A 21,330-nucleotide genomic window follows, 5' to 3' on the forward strand; every position below is an offset into this window, starting at 1 on the left:
TATATAGATTTCAGATTTCCAGCAGTTGTTGATTATTTAAATTTCTTCTTTTGACTTAGATTTGACTTAGAGTCTGGATGAATCTTTAATTTTTTTATCTAGGCAGCTGAGTATATCTACTACTAAGCTAAATCTTTTGACTGAAAAAAATGATTGTTATTGGTATAGAATAAAAAACTATGGTGAAGTCATAGAACAGATCAACAATTATTCTTGAATGAAAAGCTGTTTCAAGGATGCAAATGTCCCCCTTTCTTACTTTCAAAATATTTATTTGTGATATCCTGAACTACGAGTAAAATATTAAAACATACAATATATCATAACTATGAGGCAATCGATAAAACAATTGTTATAGGACATCTGATTATGATGCTCATTATTCTGACTCACTAAATAGTAGATGTCACATCTAACTCACAATACGGTTGCTTTTCTTGGAACTGATGGACTTGTAACTCTTTCACTTCTTTCTATCTAGTCATTTTCTCCTTTTCAGTTCCTTCTACATGCTTTATTACATCTTCCAGAACACAGCACTGTGCAGCACAGGAAGAGGCCTTTGGCCCATGATATCAGTGTAGAACAGGATGCCAAACTAAACTGGAGTAACTCAGTGGGTCAGACAGCATCTCTGGAGGAAAGGAATAAGTGATGTTTCAGGTCGAGACCCTTCTTCAGACTGTCACCTATTCCTTTTCTCCTGAGATACTGTCTGACCCGCTGAGCTACTCCAGCTTTTTGTATCTATCTTCGGTTTAAACCAGCATCTGCAGTTCCTTCCTCCTCGCCAAATTAAACTAATCCCTTCTCTCTGCATTTGATCCTTTTCCATTCATTCCTGCATATTCATGTCTATCTAAAAACTTTCTAAAGACCACTATCATATATTTCCACTCTACCATCCCTGGCTAGATGGCTAGATGTTCCAGGTACCTACCATGCTCCCTGTAAAAAAACTTGCTCCACATATCTCCTTTAAACCTACCCCATCTCACATCAAAGCTGTACCCTCTAGTCTTTAACATTTCCACCTGGGAAATAGATGCTGACTTTCTACGCTCTCTATGCCTGATAATTTTATAAACTTCTTACCTCAGGTCTCACCTCAACTCCAAAGCTCCAGAGAAAACAATAGACGTTTATCCAGCCTCTCCTTGTAGCTAAACCACCACAACCCTCGTTCTTCGATTGGTCAGATAATTCTGAATCCAAACTATCAAGTCGCCGTGGGATCCCATGCATCTCAATCTTCTGGATCAGCTTACTATGAACTTACCTTGTCAAATGTTTTACTAAAGTCATGTAGACATCATCAACTGCCCTACCCTCAATCACCTTTGTCCCCTCCTCAAAAACCTTATCAGATATGTATGACATGACCTACCCTACACAAAGCCTTTTATTCTGCCCCTAATTAGCCTATTCTGCTCAAAATTGAGTCAATCCTACCCCTAAGAATTCTCTCCAATAGGTTTGTTTCCACTGACTTGAGACGCAGTGGTTTATAACCATGATTATCCCCATTGCTCTTCCGTAACAACACCGGCTTCTCTCCAGCCTTCTGGGACCCTGCCTTTAGCTAGAAAGGGTACAGTAATCTCTTGTGTTGCTTCTCTTAATAAAATGGGATAGATACCATCAGGCCTCAGGGACAAATCCACCTTAATACTTTTCAGGAGACCTAATATCACTTTCATCCCAATCTCAAAATGACCTGGCATATTAGTATATTCATAGTGGTGTTGGCAGAGGCTGCTATGGGAGGCCCTACAGTAAACGGGTGAGTGAGTGAATCCAGCGCAGTCTTCTGCGACTGGAATGGATGGAGCTAACAGCATAGCACTTGGCCAGCCCTAACACTACTTCAATGATCCATTACCGCCAGGCCAGTGGACCATCAAATGAAAAAAAAATAGAAATTGCGTATCTCCTCAGGCCAAAATCAGACTTTTCAGAGACTTGGAAGTTGCAAGATGGCAGCAGACCATGGCAACACTCTGCCTGCTGTTCTAGACTTGGGGATGATGTGACTTGATAACCCCACACTAATGTCACTAACTGCCATTGTTGACTCCTCAGTGAATACTTACTTAGTAGCTTGCCTAATCCTCTGACTCCAAGCACAAAATTTTTCCTTTATCATTGAATGGACCTACCCTCTCCCTAGTTACTCCCTTGTTTAATTATAAAACGTCTTGGGATTCTCTTTAATCTTATTTGCCCAGGGCATTGACCCACCTAATTTCCTACCTGAGTTCTTTCCTGTCCTGTTGGACTTTCAACGTACATAGCATTCTCATTTATTACTTGCCATTTTTCAGAACGGAACAGTGGCAAAGCTGGTAGAGCTGCTGCCTCACAGCGCCAGAGATCCAGGTTCAGTCCTGACCATGGGTGCTGTCTAAGTGGAGTTTGCACGTTCTTCCTTAGACTGAGAGTAGGTTTTCTCCAGGTGCTCCAGTTTCTTCTCACATCCCAAAGATGTATGGGTTTGTAGGTTATTTGATCCCTCCTCATCCTCCTGTGCTCCATGGAGTAGAGACCTCTCCCTATAGCTCGCACCCTCTAGTCCTGGCAACATCCTCGTAAATCTTTTCTGAACCCTTTGAAACAGGTCAATATCTTTCCTATAACATGATGCCCAGAACTAAACACAATATTCTAAATGCGGTCTCACCAACGTCTTATACAACTGCAACATGACCTCCCAACTTCTATACTCAATACCCTGATTGATGAAGGCCAGTGCCAAAGCCTTTTTGACCACCTTATCTACCTGCAACTCGACCGTCAAGGAACCATGCACCTGTACTCCTAGATCCCTCTGCTCTACAACACTACCCAGAGGCCTACCATTTACTGTGTCGGTCCTGGGCTTGTTCGACGTCCCAAAATGCAACACCTCACACTTGTCGGTATTAAATTCCATCAACCATTCCTCTGCCCACCTGGCCAATTGATCCAGATCCTGCTGCAATCTTTCACAACCCTCTTCACTATCTGCAAAACCACTCACTTTTGTATCATCAGCAAACTTGCTAATCTTGCCCTGCATGTTCTCAGACAAATCATTGATGTAGATGACAAACAGTAACGGGCCCAGCACCGAACCCTGAGGCACACCACTAGTCACAGGCCTCCAGTCCGAGTAGCAACCTTCCACCATCACCCTCTGCCTCCTTCCATAGAGCCAATTTGCTATCTGTTCAGCTATCTCTCCTTGGATCCCATGCGATCTAACCTTCCAGAGCAGCCTACCATGCGGAACCTGGCGATTTTTCCCCCCCTTTATTTCACTTCAAATACTTTTGGGCACTAGAAATATTTTAGGTGATTAAATAGATATGTTCAATGCTACATTTTGAAAAGCTTAATTTGATAATGTTAATTGGACGCTTGATGTAAACCATAAATGCTAACAAGAGTAATGACAAAGTATTAAAAACAGAGATTGTGGCAACATTTGTGGGAAGGAAAGCATAACTAACAGTTGAAATGAAAGTTCTGACGCATTGTCATTAATTTGAAAGAATAATTCTATTTCTCTTCAATGATGCTGCACGATCTGTGGAGATATTTTAGAATTTTCTATTTTCATTTGTAAATTTCCAGCATGTGTATTTTGCCAATAAGAAATGCTGACTTTTAGCCGATTATAACCGATTTGGTTGTCTTAATTACTGCAGCAACAATGTCATTTCCAGTAGCAGTCTGAATGAGGAGTTAAAAACTGGTAGTGATATTGACCCACCGGCCAAATACACTCAAAATATATACCACTTTAAAGTTGCTGCCATTAAAATAGCAAGTCACTTTAAGATTGATTATCATAGGCTAACTGCTATTTGTTATTATTTTGGCATCCCTCCACCTGGATTTGATCCAGACATAAAATACTAAATTGAGATGAAATTTAACTGACGGTATTATCCTGTCATCTCTGCTTCTTCTAATGATGCCCATACAACAATAGTGCACAACATGCAGTACATGGGTCACAATTGGCCCACAGAATGTTTCAATCTATCTCGCATATATTGTTCCCCTACCTGCTGGCTCTGTAATTAACTGCAGCAGATACAGCAGCAACTTGGTCCACAAAGCTGATTCCTGCTCGGCAATTTCTAACCAAAACCCCACCTCCAGAAATGCTTTGACATTAGGCTGAGGGTCATTAAACTGTTCTTCCTTGTAAAATTGTTATGAGTCATAGCTGTACAGGGACTGGCTGAGTAGAGGAAAAAAGGGGGAGATATTTGTGCAGAGCCAGGTTCCCCTTAAAACTTTCCTGAAATAAAGTAAAGTAATTTAACTACTTTTGGTACACAAAATGCTGGGGTAACTCAGCAGGACAAGCAACATCTCTGGAGAGAAGGAATGGATGACGTTTTGGGGTCGAGACCCTTCTTCCGAACAGCATCTGCAGTTCTTTCCTACACATTTTAACTACTTTTCACTGGAAAATTCTGATAAAAAAATTAGACTCAATTCTCAACACCATGGTCTAACTTGTAAGTTAATTTGTTTTTCCTTCCGAGCCCGAGATTGCCTTACTTCAATTGTTGTACCTACACACACCACAGGGACAAATTAAAAACTCTAAACTCAAAAATCAAAAGTATCCCTAGACTTTTCAGACATCGTATCTAAAAACAAAGCAACAAGTTGTCTAGGAAGGAACTGCACATGCTGGTGTAAACGGAAGATAGACACAAAACGCAGGAGTAACTCAGGCAGCATCTCTGGAGACAAGGAATGGGTGACGTTTTGGGTCGAGACCCTTCTTCAGACTGAAGATGCTGCTTGTCCCGCTGAGTTAATCCACCATTTTGTGTCTATAAACAATTTGGCTACTTGCACCAAATGATAATGTATATGCTGATTGCAGCTCAACCTCCCAGCCTCCAGCCAAACTTAATAGTTAAAATATTTTGTGTGTAATTAACACAAATCAAAATGTTATCATCACATTCAGAAATATATTATTACCCTACTGGAAAAGCACAGGGGAGAGGCAGGAAAGGACTTTAACTGCTAACTATTCTAATCAGTCTAAGATGAGAAGTATATACTTGAAGCTTTTTCTTCACAGGTCCGCAGGAAGCACAAGTATTCATTGTTAGCAGTAATTGCATGGTCACTCTATATATGGATTGTGTTAATGTAACATAATCAAAATGCATTAAATTGAAGTCTTTGCTAACACCATTCTACATTGAACAATGTTGTTTTTGCCATAATTGATTTATTAGCAGCATTGCCAAATAGTTTAAACTCTCATTTAAACTGAGATTTTTGATGTTTAATATTACTATGATTCAAATCTGGAGCACAATTAATTGGATAGCGATGGAGGAGGTTGTTGGCATGAGTGGAACATATATTGGTGTAGTAGGAGATTGTTTTAATATTAAAGCAACAGGACTTCATACAAATGGGTGCTTACCTCTGAGGATCACTGCTGCTCATAGACGTTTTTTCTTAGATGTTGATATCCTATTAGGTAGCCGTATCTGTATAAAACAAAAATGCATTGATCAGGAAATTCAAATTGCAAGAATCAATTATTTTGCTACTGTAGACTAAGGTGCCTAACAGCCCAAGTCAGTGCCAGGGCTTCCTGATATAAGCCCAACACCACATTCAGTATCAGATTCAACTAGTGTAAGCAATCCCTTAGGAATGCTGGGAGTTGTAGTCACACAATCTTCAGAGTGGCACGCACAAATGCAATTTGGAAATTGCAGTATTAAAATTTCAAATTCCCCATAGGCAGACAGGATCTCATCTGTGCATGGAAAATATATTGAGAACTATTTCTGAACTATATTGGGCATGTGTAGTATTGCTATATAATTAATCTTATACTATTATTAAAAAATAAATATTACTACCATCCAGACAGAACAAGATTTATGAGGTTGTAAACCAAATGCTTTAAACAAAAGCAATGAAATGCAGTTACTTGCAAGGCTACATCTATGCAGTGTTACATACTTATTTAACTGAGCATTAATTTAACAATATTCACATCAATTAATCATCATCAGTCTGAAGGATCTCGAACCGAAACGTCACCCATTCCTTCTCTCCAGAGATGCTGCCTGTCCCACTGAGTTACTCCAGCATTTTGTGTCTACCGTTGATTTAAACCAGCATCTGCAGTTCTTTCCTACACGTTCACATCAATTAAACTGAATTCATCATAAAAAGACAGCCACACATTCTAATTTTCAATTTCTCACACCCCGTTTTAAATCTCAAATGGCATGGGGTAGCAACAAGTTGGGGTTAGATCAGCCTCACAAGTTTGCTCATCAGCTTCAGTCTTCAATGATTTTTGTTGTTGTTAGAACAGTCCTTGAAGCAGATTGTGAAGAAGTTTAGCCAGGGGGGGATCCGCATGGTACTGTCATACTTGAGATATTATAAGAAAATAACTGCAGATGCTGGTACAAATCGAAGGTATTTATTCACAAAATGCTGGAGTAACTCAGCAGGTCAGGCAGCATCTCAGGAGAGAAGGAATGGGTGACGTTTCGGGTCGAGACCCTTCTTCAATAAGGTTATGACAGACTAGCACATATTAAAAAGTGTTTTTTCTCCCCCAACATTTCTTTCAGTTTATGCACATCTCAAGTATGACACTTTTTAATATGTGCTAGTCTGTCATAACCTTATTGTATTCAAATTGCAAATTGCAAATAAAGAAACTCATCCTCATTACATCAGCTGCCATTACATCACTAACTAAATATTCACAAAGTATCCTTGTCAAGAATGCGAGTGAATGGACAACGCATTGAAGTTAATAAAAAAGTAGAAAATTAGCCATTAACATTGACAATGTATAACAATTTTAGATAAGTAATTTGTCCTTAAGAGTGCAGGCGACAGATTCTCCAAAATAGTCCATGGTATAGGAAATATCCTTGGAAACATCAGATGAATTACCAACAATTCAACCAGAGTTGCCAATCACAAGATATACAACCTACAAAATAATCCTCCAAAAATTGTTGCTAATCAAGTGTAAAGACAGAACTTTCTAGATGAAGGATAAGTTTGAAATTTGCTCCAGCTTCCATAGCAGATTTTGAAATAACAATTGTGTTGGGTGTGGCCAGATTAGAAGCAAACATTTTAGAAAACTGCACCTAATCTGAACTGTTTCAATGTAACAAAATAGGATACCCAAATACATCCCTATGAGACAAGTTGGCAAAATCCATATTTTAACGGCAGCATATTCTAATTTACTTTTGGCAAATTTGGAATTTTCCTTGATGATACGTGACCTTCACTTAGCATCTACTTAAAATGACAGAACAGGTTTCCCAATGCTGATATATAAAAAACACAGGCGACAACAGCTGCTTCCAGGGAAAGTTAAATATCTATCCACCACTACTTGTGAGCTAGAATTGGGGGACTCAATTCTTCATCACCTTCATCACCTCCCGTCTGGACTACTGCAACAGCCTCCTCTATGGCGCACCCTCAAAAATCATCAGTAAACTTCAATACATTCAAAACTCCGCTGCCCGTCTACTCACCCACACCCGATCCGTGACCATATCACCCCCGTCCTTTACAAACTCCACTGGCTCCCCATCCCCCAGAGAATCCAGTACAAAATCCTCCTCATGACCTACAAAGCCCTCCATAACCTGACCCCATCCTACCTGACCGACCTCCTCCACAGGCACACTCCCACCTGCACCCTCCGCTCTGCTGCTGCCAATCTCCTATCCCCCCACATCCGGACCAAACTCAGATCCTGGGGGGACAGGGCTTTCTCCATCACTGCTCCCACCCTATGGAACTCACTACCTCAAACCGTCAGAGACTCCTCCACACTCACCACATTCAAAACATCACTGAAGTCTCACCTATTCAGTACTGCCTTCAACCACTGAAGGTCACCCCACCGTCTGTCTCCTTTCTCTGTTCGTTTACTTATTTATCTATTTATTCACTTCCCTATGTTCTCTAAATCCCTGTAAAGCGTCTTTGAGTATATGAAAAGCGCTATATAAATGTAATGTATTATTATTATTATTATTATTATTATAATGCTCTACATAGAGACTACATAGAAAAGTCTCTGGGTTTCAATTCCAACTGTGCAAGGCCAATGACTGTAGAAACAAAGAACCACAGACGCAGGTTTACAAAAGACTTCACAGAGTGCTGGAGTACCTCAGTGGGTCAGTTAGCACCTCAGGAGAACATGGATAGATGACGTTTCAGGCCAGGACTCTTCTTCTGACTGATCAGTCTGAAGAAGGGTCACCTGAGCCAAAACGTTACTTGTTGGTGCTGTCCCGTGATGCTACATGATCTGCTAAACTATCCCAGCACTCTGTCTCTTCAAAGACTGCATCTTTTTGGAAAACAATCTAAACTTCTCAATCTAACGTCACCCATTCCTTCTCTCCAGAGATGCTGCGTGTCCCACTGAGTTACTCCAGCATTTTGTGTCTATCGTCAATTTAAGCTCTGACATCTCCTCTAAACATTTCCTGGCCATGTGTACGTAGATTTTCCTTTCCAAATGCAGGCATATATTTTTAATAATTGCTTTCAGTGTAAATTAAACGGCAAATGCCTATTTCCTTGGTGCAGAGGTGCAACTGCCAGGGAATCGTGCCTGCCATGTTTCCTCTCTGAACCAAACCTAATTCTAGCATGAGGATTATTTATATAATCTCCACTCTTTATGAAGAAGAAAAGCAACTGGAAGTTGGCTTCAGAACTACTGCAGTGAAATATAGCTGGCAGCTGTCCGTTTAAATGGAAAATCAGAAGACATTTGCCATCTCCAGTTGAAAATGACTTGTGCATTATATGCTCCCCTTCTTATTGCAAGGGTTCTTTATATTTTTATATTTTGTCTTTATATTTTTCTCTTTGTCAGTCATCCGCACAGTGGGCATCACAGGAAGCGATCCTGTCTTTGGCAGGCACATCAATACATAAGGCAGAAATAGCAAGCTTGTTTGCATCAGGAAGAGTGTAGCATGGTTAAGACTTAGAGAGCAGAGCACAGAAACGGGCTCGTCAGCTCACCTTGTCCATGCTGATCAAGTTGGCACGTTGGACTAGTCTCACTTGCCTACATTTGGCCCATATTTCTCTAAATATTTCCTAACCATAAATCTGTCCAAATGTCCTTTAAAGGTTGTAATTATATCCATATTTGTATTTCCTTCTGGCAGCTCATTTCAGGTATGGACAACCAGGTTGACTTGTGCTCCTTCAAATCAGAGCAGCTAAAAATAACAGTGTGTTTCCCCTTCATCACCAAGGACATCGCAACACTGATCAAAGAACGATCATGAGATCTTCCTGTTCCTGAGAATGCCACGCAGCTCATTACTTCATTTGATATTCATTGAAATCAGATAGTATGACCATAATAGCATTTTCAACGTTCAATTGAGTAAAAAAAATCCAAATAAATCAGGATGAAGGCCCTCCACAGATGCTGCCTGAAGTACCAAGTTCTTCCAGCACTTTGTGTTTGGCTCAAGGTTCCAGCATCTGCCCTTTCTTGTGCCGTAAACAAAAGTTAATTTCAAGTCAAGTCAAAGTCAACTTTATTGTCAATTTCCAGTTAGTTTACACAGACAGAAAATCGAAATACCGTTTCCCACAATCCCGAGGAATAAAGTGCATTAAATTAAGTTAAAATTTGTGGTGATAAAATACATTTTTGCCATGAAGCAACTTTCTTACTAATTTCTAATGGGTGACCTATAATCAAGTGATTGCTTGCATTAGTGTTCTCTATTCCCCCCCTTCACATTCCTCCTATGATCATAATTTGTGTTTTCAGGAGCACTCAGTGCTCAGAACAATATTCTGAAAATAATACATATTGATGTATCCTGCATCTTGCATAGGTTAACTATGTCAAAAAGAACATAATTGACATATGCAGTTCTTTTTTGACATTTGCAGTGTAAACAGGTTAGTCATTATATTAACTTAATGAGAGACTTTGCGCATCACAAAAATGTTTGTGGGTTTCAGGGCTCATGAAGAGTGGCAACCCGAATGAGTTGCGAAATGCCAATTACAGCGGATAAATGACCTTTTCTAACATTGCTCAAGGATAGGAAGAATACAGAAACATCCTCTGTCAATACTCCAAACTAATATCAATCAGAAGGGTCTTCCCCATGAGATTAGTTCTTCTTTCTGTAATTCTGCAGCAATTACCACCTTCCACCCAAGATGTAGACGTCCAGCCCAAATGTCGGCCTCTCAAGTTGGTGGGGAGTTGAGGGAAAAAAATTGATGCTACTGCCATTAAATCTATCAAGAGCGCTGCATTATTTATATATTTAGGCTACTGCTCTACTTACTATACACTGCCATTATCCTAATAACTAATGAAGCCATGCAACATTTCAGAGCACTAAATAGAGAATCTAATGACAATTGCTGAGCTCTCACTTTATATTTCAAATTGGTACTGATAATTCAAAATACACATTAATGTCCAGTATTATTCTACTAGAAGAGTATAATTTGTAAACGAAAACACAATTTATATTGTACTCAATGAATTCACATGTGAAACATATGCATTAGTTGATGCTTCCAAATGTGCCAGATTAAATATTACTTTCCTTCTTGAAAGAAAGATAAAATAACAATCCCTGCCAAGATTTTCAAACAGCTGCGAGTAGGACACATTGGACTAATCTCCTCTGCAGTCTTTTACATTTGTCTTTTGAAAATATTCATCTAATTTCCTTCTCAATAAAATTATAGTCTCTAATACTTCACATCATTTCATAGCACAACAACTATGTGCAGGACAAATCGTCAATTCACATCAAAACATTAAAATGTACTCAACTCTATTTCCATCTTGTTCCAGTGAAATGAGCAGTCATAATTTCATAAATGCCATCTACCCACGTTTTAGGGACTAAATTTGTGGCTAAATATCAACGGACAAGAAATCTGCTGCAGCTATAAATAAACGCAATAGAAAATAATTCCATGTCGCAAGAACCAGGATTTCTTGAGAATTCCACTCACTGAATGTGAAGGAGCTAGAGGTATTTAACCTGTTCACTGCCAAGATATTTTTTCACTTGTATAGTCTGACCCGAGTATACTCGGTGATGGCACTGAACAGGTTAACAAATCAGGCAGTGTAGAGAGAAATAGATCGTAGATGTTTGAAATATAACAGTTTTTAACTCTGAAATTGGAATTGGTTATGATAAAAGCTTTTATGCAATATTCATTTTAATTGCATGTAGATTAATAAAATGCAAAGATTCTAAATTTGTTGTGTGTATTTTAGCAATTGCATGAAGAGAAGCCACAGCATTGTAGGTAATATTATGAGTAGGAAAGAACTGCAGATGCTGGTTTAAATCGAGGGTAGACACGAAATGCTGGAGTAACTCACTGCACATTTATGTGTATGTGACAAATAAATTGACTATTGACTAGGCAGCATCTTCGGGTCAAGATCCTTCGTAAGACTATTTTTAAGACCGAGGTATATTGATATTTGATAACCAAGGGGGTGAAAGGATACCACAGGGTGCATGGTGAATGCTGAGCTGAGATTACAATCAGATTAGCTGATTTTACTAAATGAAGTTCATAAGTGAGAGGAGCAAAATTAGGCCATTCGGCCCATCAAGTAAATTCCACCATTCAATCACGGCTGATCTACCTTTCCCTCTTCCCATTCTCCTACCTTCTCCCATAACCCCTGACACCTGTACTAATCAAGAATCTATCTATCTCTGCCTTAAAAATATCCATTGAGTTGGCCGGGGCAGCCTTCTGTGGCAAATAATTCCACAGATTCTTCACCCTCTGACTAAAGAAATTCCTCCTCATTTCCTTCCTAAAGGAACGTCCTTTAATTCTATGACCTCTGGTCATAGACTCTCCCTCCCACTAGTGGAAACATCCTCCCCTCATCCACTCTATCCAGGCCTATTAAGGAATAGGCTTGAGGATCAAATGGCCTATTCCTGCTTCTAATTCTTATGGAATGACTTAAATGAATGGTAATGCTTTAAATGAGAGTAAATAATGATACAGTGCACATTGTGTGTCGGTTACCAATTGTGTTGGAACCATTCTAAACATCTGTAAATATTTGTCAATAAAGCTAATCATATTGATCTGCAGTTCCTTGTGTCTTACCATATTTATGGCCACGTAAAGACTGCTGCAAGATATCCAACCAAATGTACGCATGTTCTTAAATGTACACATTATGTAGAAGCAAATATTGTGAAGTACTCTAATGAACCAAAGAATAGATACCAAACGAACAGAGGAAATATTAGCAGTTTTGCAAATTTGTACTTTCATCGTCCTTTGGGATATTAAAAAGATATTTAGCAGTCATAGTGCGTGGAACAGCTTAGCACAGTAACAGGCCCTGCGGCCCACAATGTTTTGTACCGAACATGATACCTAGCTGAACTGATCTCATCTAGCTGCACACGATCCATATCCTTCTATTCTCAGCACTTCCACGTGCCTATCTAAAGGCTTCTTAAATGCCACAATCGTATCTGCCTCCACCACCACCCCTGGCAATGCGTTCCAGGCCCCTCTGTATAAAAACCTTGCCTCGCACAACTCCATTAAACTCTCCCCGTCTCACATAGCTATGCCCTCTAGTGTTGGGCATTTGCACCCGGGGAAAAAGGTTCAGACTGTCTACCCTATCTATGCCTCTCAGAATTGTACTTCTAGCAAGTCTACCCTCAACCTCTGACGTTCCAGAGAAAACAATCTAAGTCTATCAAGCCACATATCATATGTAGACATGTTTTATTTTTTAACTATTGCATTCCTTTAAGCTGTGATCGTATTTGGAAAGGGAGATCAACAAGTTGCTTTGGCTGAATTTTTATCTCTTGGTTTCCTTAATCTCTACATCCATTTTGCAGTACTCATATCCCAAAGAATAAAATCAACCAATTACAAGCTAAAACCATAGTGGCAAAAGATGGCTAGTTCCCAGTCAATGCCTCCAAAATGTTGTAAATGAGTTAACTCATTAATACAACAGATTTATTCATATGTTCTATTAAATCAGATGCATAATTAAACATTACACAGCTTTAAAAGAGTATCTTAAACAAACAAACAGCAACCAAAGTAGCTCTGTGTTTATATACAGCAATATGACAAACCATCTAGATTTCATATAATCAATGCCAAATAACTTTGTAAAAAAAAAGCTTTAAACTGTGTAAAACAGATGGGTGTCAGTTTAGTATTTTTAGTTAGTGTAGCAAAAAAAAAAGTGACAAATATCATCCTTCTGTCCTTTATGTGAGAATATAATGCAGCTCAAATTCTTATTGGACAACAAAATGCTTGTGATTTATATAAAAACGATATGTAATGGTTGAACATGACTTGCAGTAAATATCTTCACTTACAAGGAGATCATAGTTCATGACAACTGGTCCTGAATTATTGGTTATTGCCAAACACAACAAATCTTTTTCATGGTTCATTGTGGGCTGTAAAAAACAGAACCATTATCTTTACTTTTATTACTATGAGCATACACAGTACCTTAAAGGATGGCGTATATTTAAGAACAAAAATACTGTATCTAGTGAATGCAGGTTTGGGATATTGATAAACTGGAGTCTGGAAAAGTTTAGGATTATAAAGCATAGCAATTCCAGCAAAACTGTAACTGTAGATCTTCAACAAAAATAAGCAGCCATACTTCGTAAATACCCTTCAGCTGTAAGTAACAAGGGCTCTTGAACTCTCAGGAATTCACCGGCCAAAAATGCAACCTAATCATTCCTGGTGAATATAACATCCATGTTATGAAAACAAATTTTGCCACAAAGATAATGCTTGATTCTTAAAACACATATCACAAATAATTTTATGATTTTCACCTGCAATCACAAATATCTTGCCACCACATCATAATAACAGCATCAAAGACTTTCTGTTTGAACTTTGAATTGTTAAATTTACTCCTGTGACCAATTTTCATGTGTACACGAGGCCTCAAAATTAGACAGCAACATTTCTGCATGAATAGATTTTAATAGGTTGCGTTGACAACAGAACGGCAGTGAAACTATCACACCATAGGAAACACTGGAAGCAACAAAAACAAAAATTCTTACACAGCTGCAGATTTACTAAATAATCGGAATTATATCCCTTTTACTTCAAAATTATATTTTTCAATTTAACTAAGCTGTTGTAAAAAAGCCAAGGTAGACAATAGGAAAAGTTTGCTTTTGTTAATAAATACATGCGAGAACATTGGCCATCATGGGAAGTGCTGGAGGACAGTACAATGGTGTTTAATAATCTTGCATGTATTAATATTAGCAACCAAAGACAAATTTCATCCTTTCAAGTGACTTAGCTCAAAACCTTTTAAAATTTAAAATCAATTCATTTGTCATTTACATGACCTTATTCTCTGCTAGCCGACAGGTTGAACTAACTGTAAAACTGGATTCACTGCAAAAAATAATTAGATTTGCGACATTGTAAGAATGCAGAAAGTCCAAACAAAATTGCATACGTATGAAATGTAGAACCCGGTAAGCCAGAATAAAACTTCAAACAGCTGCAAAGTGTGGAATTCACAAGAAATCATTTGATCTAATTAGAAAAATATTAGAGTGATGAAACAAAAGAATGAACTTGCCCTTACTAATATGCATGAACAACGGACACAAAATGCTGGAGTAACTCAGCGGGACGGGCAGCATCTCTGGAGAGAAGGAATGGGTGACGTTTTGGGTCAAGACCCTTCTTCAGACTGTCTGAAGACTAATCTGAAGAAGGGTCTCGACCCGAAACATCACCCATTCCTTCTCTCCAGAGATGCTGCCTGTCCCACTGAGTTAGTGCATTACTCCAGCATTCTGTGTCTATCTTCGGTTTAAACCAACATGTACAGTTCCTTCCTAAGCATGAGCAATGCTTCATTTTACTACTTTCTATTACTGCAGCTGTTTCAACATTAGAACGTCACCATTAAAAAATGTCGTCATTTTCACCTCTTATACACTAAAGTATGCTTTTAAAACTTTTGGCTGAAGAAACTTTAGGAGGAAGAAATCAAAGATGAGATAGATAGAAGGAATGGGGCCCTTTCAGACCCTTTTTCAGACGACCCGAAACATCACCCATTCCTTCTATCCAGATATGCTGCCTGGTCCGCTTAAGTTACTCTAGCATTTTGTTTCTATCTTCGGTGTAAACCAGCAACTGCAGTTCCTTCCTATACATCAAAGATTACTTTGATTAAAATACTTTTGTTTTATGGTGGATTTGGATTGATCATCTGCATGTACATCATAGAGTCATAGAGTGATACAATGTGGAAACAGGCCCTGCAGCCCAACTCGCTCACAGAGGTCAACAAATGTCCCAGCTACACTCGTCCCTCTTGCCTGCGCTTGGTCCATATCCCTCCAAACCTGTCCTATCCATGTACCTGTCTAACTGTTTCTTAAACGATGGGATAGACCCAGACTTAACTACCTCCTCTGGCAGCTTGTCCCATACATCCACCACCCTTTGTGTGAAAAAGTTACCCCTCGGATTCCTATTAAATCTGTTCCCCTTCACCTTGAACCCATGTCCTCTGGTCCTCGATTCCCCTACTCTGGGCAAAGGACTCTGTGCATCGACCCGATCTATTCCTCTCATGATTTTGTATACATCATTGTACAACTTTTAAATCTCCAGTAATATGAACAATGCACAGATTTGTAGAATAGTCCACGGTATTACATGCACTTGAGACAATACACCAAATTAAAGAAATATCAAATTAATAATGTAATTGAATCTTAAACCTCCAATTACCAATTGCTTTATTTGGAAAAAAAGATGAGCAAAAGCTTTGAATTGTAATGTAAAATTATTTGTCACAAATTATCCTACAAATTTATTTATATATTTTTTTAAATCTTTGATATCTCTGATGTGCTGGAGATTGCTTATGAAATGAGACGTTAACCTACTTGATCTATCCATTATTAATGTTAGAATGTTTTATATAGTAGGCATTCCCTGGTGAAATAAGAGGCCTTCCTGCTATTTCCATCTAACTCAATTTCACATCCCCCCCTACTAGTTGCTGCCAAGTGCCTTTCTCTGGATATGCAGCAGCATGGTAGTGTCGCGTTAGTTGTTGCCTTATAGTGCTTGCAGCGCCAGAGAGCCAGATTCGATCCCGACTACGGGTGCTGTCTGTACAGAGTTTGGATGTTCTCCCCGTGACTTTTCTCTGAAATCGTTGATATCCTCCCACACTCCAAAGAGGTACAGGTTTGTAGGTAAATTGGCTTGGTGTATGTGTAAATTGTCCCTTGTGTGTGTAGGATAGTGTTAATGTGCGAGGATCGCTGGTCGGTGCGGACTCGGTGGGCCGAAGGGCCTGTTTCCGTGCTGTATCTGTAAACTAAATTAAACTAAACCTAATAGCAACTCAGTTTCCCTCTGCTTCTTTGACAGGTTCCTGCTGCGAACTTCATATCTTGAGGTTTTTGAGATCATACAAAAAAAACCTTTTACACGTTAAAACATTTAGCCAAATGAAGGCTGAATACACTGAAGGGTCTCGACCCGAAAAGTCACCCATTCCTTCCCTCCAGAGATGCTGCCTGTTCCGCTGAGTTACTCCAGCTTTTTGTGTCTATCTACAGTGAATATTAAGTAACAAGATTTTCATTTCAGAGAAGCTTCGTCAAAGAGAATCTCTAGATTTCAGAAGTGCAAAAGAGTTATTCTAGTATCCTGATAGTTCTTCTAGTGTCCCAAACAAAATATATTCTTCAACCTACACTACCAAAAGTGATCAACTGCTCAATGATTGCACTGCTGTCTGGAACTCTGCTGTGCACCAACTGGGTGACATGTTCCCATCTATCTTTTTCCATACTTCAAACGTAAAGGTAATTCACTGGCAGTGCAGCATTATGGCGTGCCCAGAGGCAACAAAAGACTGCATGCAAATACATGTAATTAAGGAAAGCATACCCCTCGTTCATATTAGAACTATACAGTGGGTATAGTTCTACCACTGTATCCATCAAATAGGATTAATACCAGCAGAAAAATAAAAGTAATACAAGCATAGGTGAGTCCTATCCGATTACGTGAGAACTCAAACGTCTGCATTTATACTAAATATTTCAAAAATTTGGGATTTAACACAGATTTTAGTTTAGTTTAGTTTAGAGATACTGCTTGGAAACAGGCCCTTCGTCCCATCGAGTCCGTGTCGATCAGCGATCCCTGCACACTAACACTATTACTCACACAAGGGACAATTTACAATTTTACCAAACCAATTAACATGCAAACCAATACATCTTTGGAGTGTGGGAGGAAACGGGAGCACCCAGAGAAACCCCACACGGTCACGGGGAGAACGTACAAACTCCGTACAAAGAGCACCCGTAGTCAGGTTTGAACCCGGGTCTGGTGCTATAAGGCAGCAACTCTACCGCTGTGCCATTGTGATCAAAACTATTCCACAAGATATAAATCAAGCAAATATAATTGGCAAAGTTGCATTCACCACTGTTATTGACAACTTCATGCCAACATAAAATATCTTACAAATTTGCTCAAAAATTCTAAGAAGTCTCATTAAGCTGTATGCTATTATTTATTGGCAGTTGCACTTCATACCATCCATCAAACAAACTGAACTCTTACTGTATTTGTCATTAAGACAATTTAAAAATGCTATTTTTAATTCCAGATGTCATGGTATTCAAGATTGACTAGAACATTCAGTTTATATCTAAACACCAGATGTACAGTTCTTCCTACACAAAAGCGAATGGTGCAGGGCTAGAAATTCTTCAATTTGTGTTTTGATGAACAGCCATTCAGGGTGGCACTCAAAATCGATGCCCCTGATTACACAACAGTGACCAAGGCACAGACAGTTCCCGAGAGTCAGTCAAGCCCCAAAACTCCACAAGCCCTCTCCCAGTGTTTGAAACCCAAGGCATTCATGAACTGTGCATATTTAGTGAAAATGTATTCAGATTTCAATATTCATGGTCAAGCTGGTGCCCTTTATGCTTGTGTGTACAAATATCATGTGTACAAAGGATCCAGTTCAAATTTGTAAACATACAAAGTACTCTGTCATGTAAAGCAACTGGATTTCAGATAAAACTACTTTGGCTAGCCTTTATGATACATGAAAGAATTTCTAGGTTGTAATATTTATAGCTAAATAATTTATACATGTTCCTATCTGTTTTAAAAAATCTGATGAGAAAATCTGTTTCCCTGTTTATTCAAGATCTCAATTTATGCACACAATTAAAGCAAGTCATTAATGTTCAAAGCACAGGTTGTATTGGTAATGGTATATTATTGTGACAATACAGTGAAAAACCTTTGTTTGCGTGCTTTCCAGTCAAATCAAATCATGTAATGAAAATCATCAAACCAAACACAAGTACAACATGTAAGGCAAAAGAGAAAAAATAGCATTACGGTATTACAACATTTAAGTTACAGTGAAAGGGTCCAAGGTCCGCAAAGAGGTAGATTGGAAAATTGGGACGATGCCCTAGCTATGGGAGGACCGTTCAGTAGTTTGATGTTTATTCACGTTAGTTAATGCTCTATAGAATTTCTATTTTTGATAAATAGGCAGAAAATAATCTCAAACTATATTTTTCATTCTATTAAAATTCCAAATAAATTTTCTGCAGAGTTCACGTAATTTACAAAAATATTAACAAGCATCTGTTCAAATACCTCATTAACCTGGAGCAAGGGACAATAAATACTTGCCTTTCCACATTCTTAATACAGTTCCATCCTGTTTCACCAAATTAAACATCGATTAATATATGTCAACATACTTCCATCTGTTCTCCAGAAATTCCCCGTTTAATTCTCTATAAGTCCACCTCCATTATCCTTTTGATCAAGATTTTGGTCACCCTTCCGAATATCTTCTTTTTTAATTTGGCATCCAGTTTTTCATTATGCTGCTGAGGCAATGTAGTCATTATTCGATAGAAGTTATCATCAAATTTTGGAGTTCTGCATTTCCTTACACTCAAAACCAAAGGAAAATTCACAAATAAGTAGATGGTCTTCAAAACTTTCAAGTAAAGGTTACATAGAAACACAGAAAATAGATGCCGGAGGAGGCCATTCGGCCCTTCGAGCCAGCACCGCCAATCATTGTGATCATGGCTGATCATCCACAATCAGTAACCTGTGCCCAACTTCTCCCCATATCCCCTGATTCCTCTAGCCCCCAGAGCTCTATCTAACTCTCTCTTAAATTCTTCCAGTGACTTGGCCTCCACTGCCCTCCGTGGCAGAGAATTCCACAAATTCACAACTCTCTGGGTTAAAAAGACCAAAACTGTACACAATACTCCAGATGTGGTCTTACCAGGGCCCTCCCTATACAACTGCAGAAGAACTGCAGAAGGTTTATTTATCTTTTTCTGTATTAAATTAATTAAATAATACCATACTGTATTGAACCTTCTAAAACCACCTTGGCATTACAGACTTGCAAACAAAAATCCAGAAAAAGGTGAAACCTTTCTTAAAACAAAAGCAGCCATGATGGTGGCCAGAATTTTTAATATTGACTATTAGTAATCTCACAGTAAATGTAAGCAGAATTAAAAGTGTTTTTTGTTAAAGACAAGGTAAGAAAGCAAAATTTGCTGGTTCAATTTGTTTCTTAGTTTGATGAGATCCTGCCTATGTTGGCAGAACATTAGAACAAGTTAATACATTTAAATTAAATAAATATCTGACTTATCGCAAGTGAATCAGGATTTCCACGGAAAGCTATTATTTTTATTCTCAGCTTTCTTTATTTTTGTTCTTACTTAGATTGTGTCTAGAAATTTGTTGTATATAATTGAAGGTTATTGTTAATTGGTTGCACAAAGCCCTACAATTCCACACTTCAATTACTTTCTTTTAAATGTGCCCTTTGACAGGATACCAAGCAACATCAGGAACCAATGCTCCTTCCCCAAATAAGAAGGCCAATTCCAAAAAACTACTTAACATCGTTAGTAGAAGGGTTGAAGAACGGTTGACCATCAGTCTGAAGAAGGGTCTCGACCCGAAACGTCACCCATTCCTTCTCTCCTGAGATGCTGCCTGACCTGCTGAGTTACTCCAGCATTTTGTGAATAAATACCTTCGATTTGTACCAGCATCTGCAGTTATTTTCTTATACTTAACATCGTTTGTTATGTTGTACAGCACAAACAACTTAGTTTTATTCTATTCTGATGCACAGGATCGTTCTGAGTTGACGAATTAATATCTGTATACATTGGTGATAAGGGACCCACATTTAATATCCAAATAATTATTTTTTTGCAACACTCTCACATTATATTTCCAAAGGCGTGGATTTCTTGAAAAAAAATTATGCCAGTGGTGTTAGACCCATAAACATATGACCTAACTCTTCTCAGTGCTAGGTGCTATACATTTGGCAGGTGCTGTCAGAATAACCAAGGTAACGGTAGTGCATTTTGTAGATGTTGGAAGTGTGGGAAATCAGTAATATCATTGAATTTGTGGCCGTACTGTACTCTGATTGAATGGCAGTACCCATGTGAACCGATTTTTATATGCCATTTATCAGTGTATGCTCGATTGCCAATTGATTTGGCTGCATTCAGACATACGCTACTTCATTTTCTGAGGAGCTGTGAATGAAACAGAATAGTACGTGACTATGGATAAGTGATAGAGGTATCAAATCAAAATAATCATCAGTGGCATAGACAGGATAAACTCAGAATTCTATTCCAAAGGCAAGACTATCAAAAACATGAGGGCTTTGGTTTAAGGTGAGAGGAAGAGGGAGTTTTAAAAGCCTAAAAATTAAAATAAAATATCCTACAGAGTCATTCATATTTGGACTTGCTATTAGAGGAGATGGTGGCAATATTAAAAATTCTGGCCACCATCATGGCTGCTTTTGTTTTAAGAAAGGTTTCACCTTTTTCTGGATTTTTGTTTGCAAGTCTGTAATGCCAAGGTGGTTTTAGAAGGTTCAATACAGTATGGTATTATTTAATTAATTTAATACAGAAAAAGATAAATAAACCTTCTGCAGTTCTTATTGAAACATATAAGATAATTAGGGGATTGGACACATTAGAGGCAGGAAACATGTCCAGAACAAGGGGCCACAGTTTAAGAATAAGGGGTAGGCCATTTAGAACGGAGATGAGGAAGAACTTTTTCAGTCAGAGAGTGGTGAAGGTGTGGAATTCTCTGCCTCAGAAGGCA

The 21,330-nt window shown here is 38.6% G+C and overlaps 1 protein-coding gene across 5 annotated transcripts in view; it reads right to left on the minus strand.

The window, feature by feature from the left end:
• mrtfba (myocardin related transcription factor Ba) overlaps positions 1 to 21,330 on the minus strand; it is a 163,753-nt gene that overhangs the window by 102,356 nt on the left and 40,067 nt on the right. For 4 of the 5 annotated variants that reach the window (XM_078418294.1, XM_078418295.1, XM_078418297.1 and 1 more), the window contains exon 2: positions 5,450 to 5,516. The exons of the other annotated variant lie outside the window; for it this stretch is intronic. The gene's annotated coding sequence lies outside the window, so the exon portion shown is untranslated. The remainder of the gene's footprint in view (positions 1 to 5,449; positions 5,517 to 21,330) is intronic. 5 annotated transcript variants of the gene reach the window in all.

Source organism: Rhinoraja longicauda, chromosome 21, assembly GCF_053455715.1.
Source record: "Rhinoraja longicauda isolate Sanriku21f chromosome 21, sRhiLon1.1, whole genome shotgun sequence".
Lineage (NCBI taxonomy): Eukaryota > Metazoa > Chordata > Chondrichthyes > Rajiformes > Arhynchobatidae > Rhinoraja > Rhinoraja longicauda.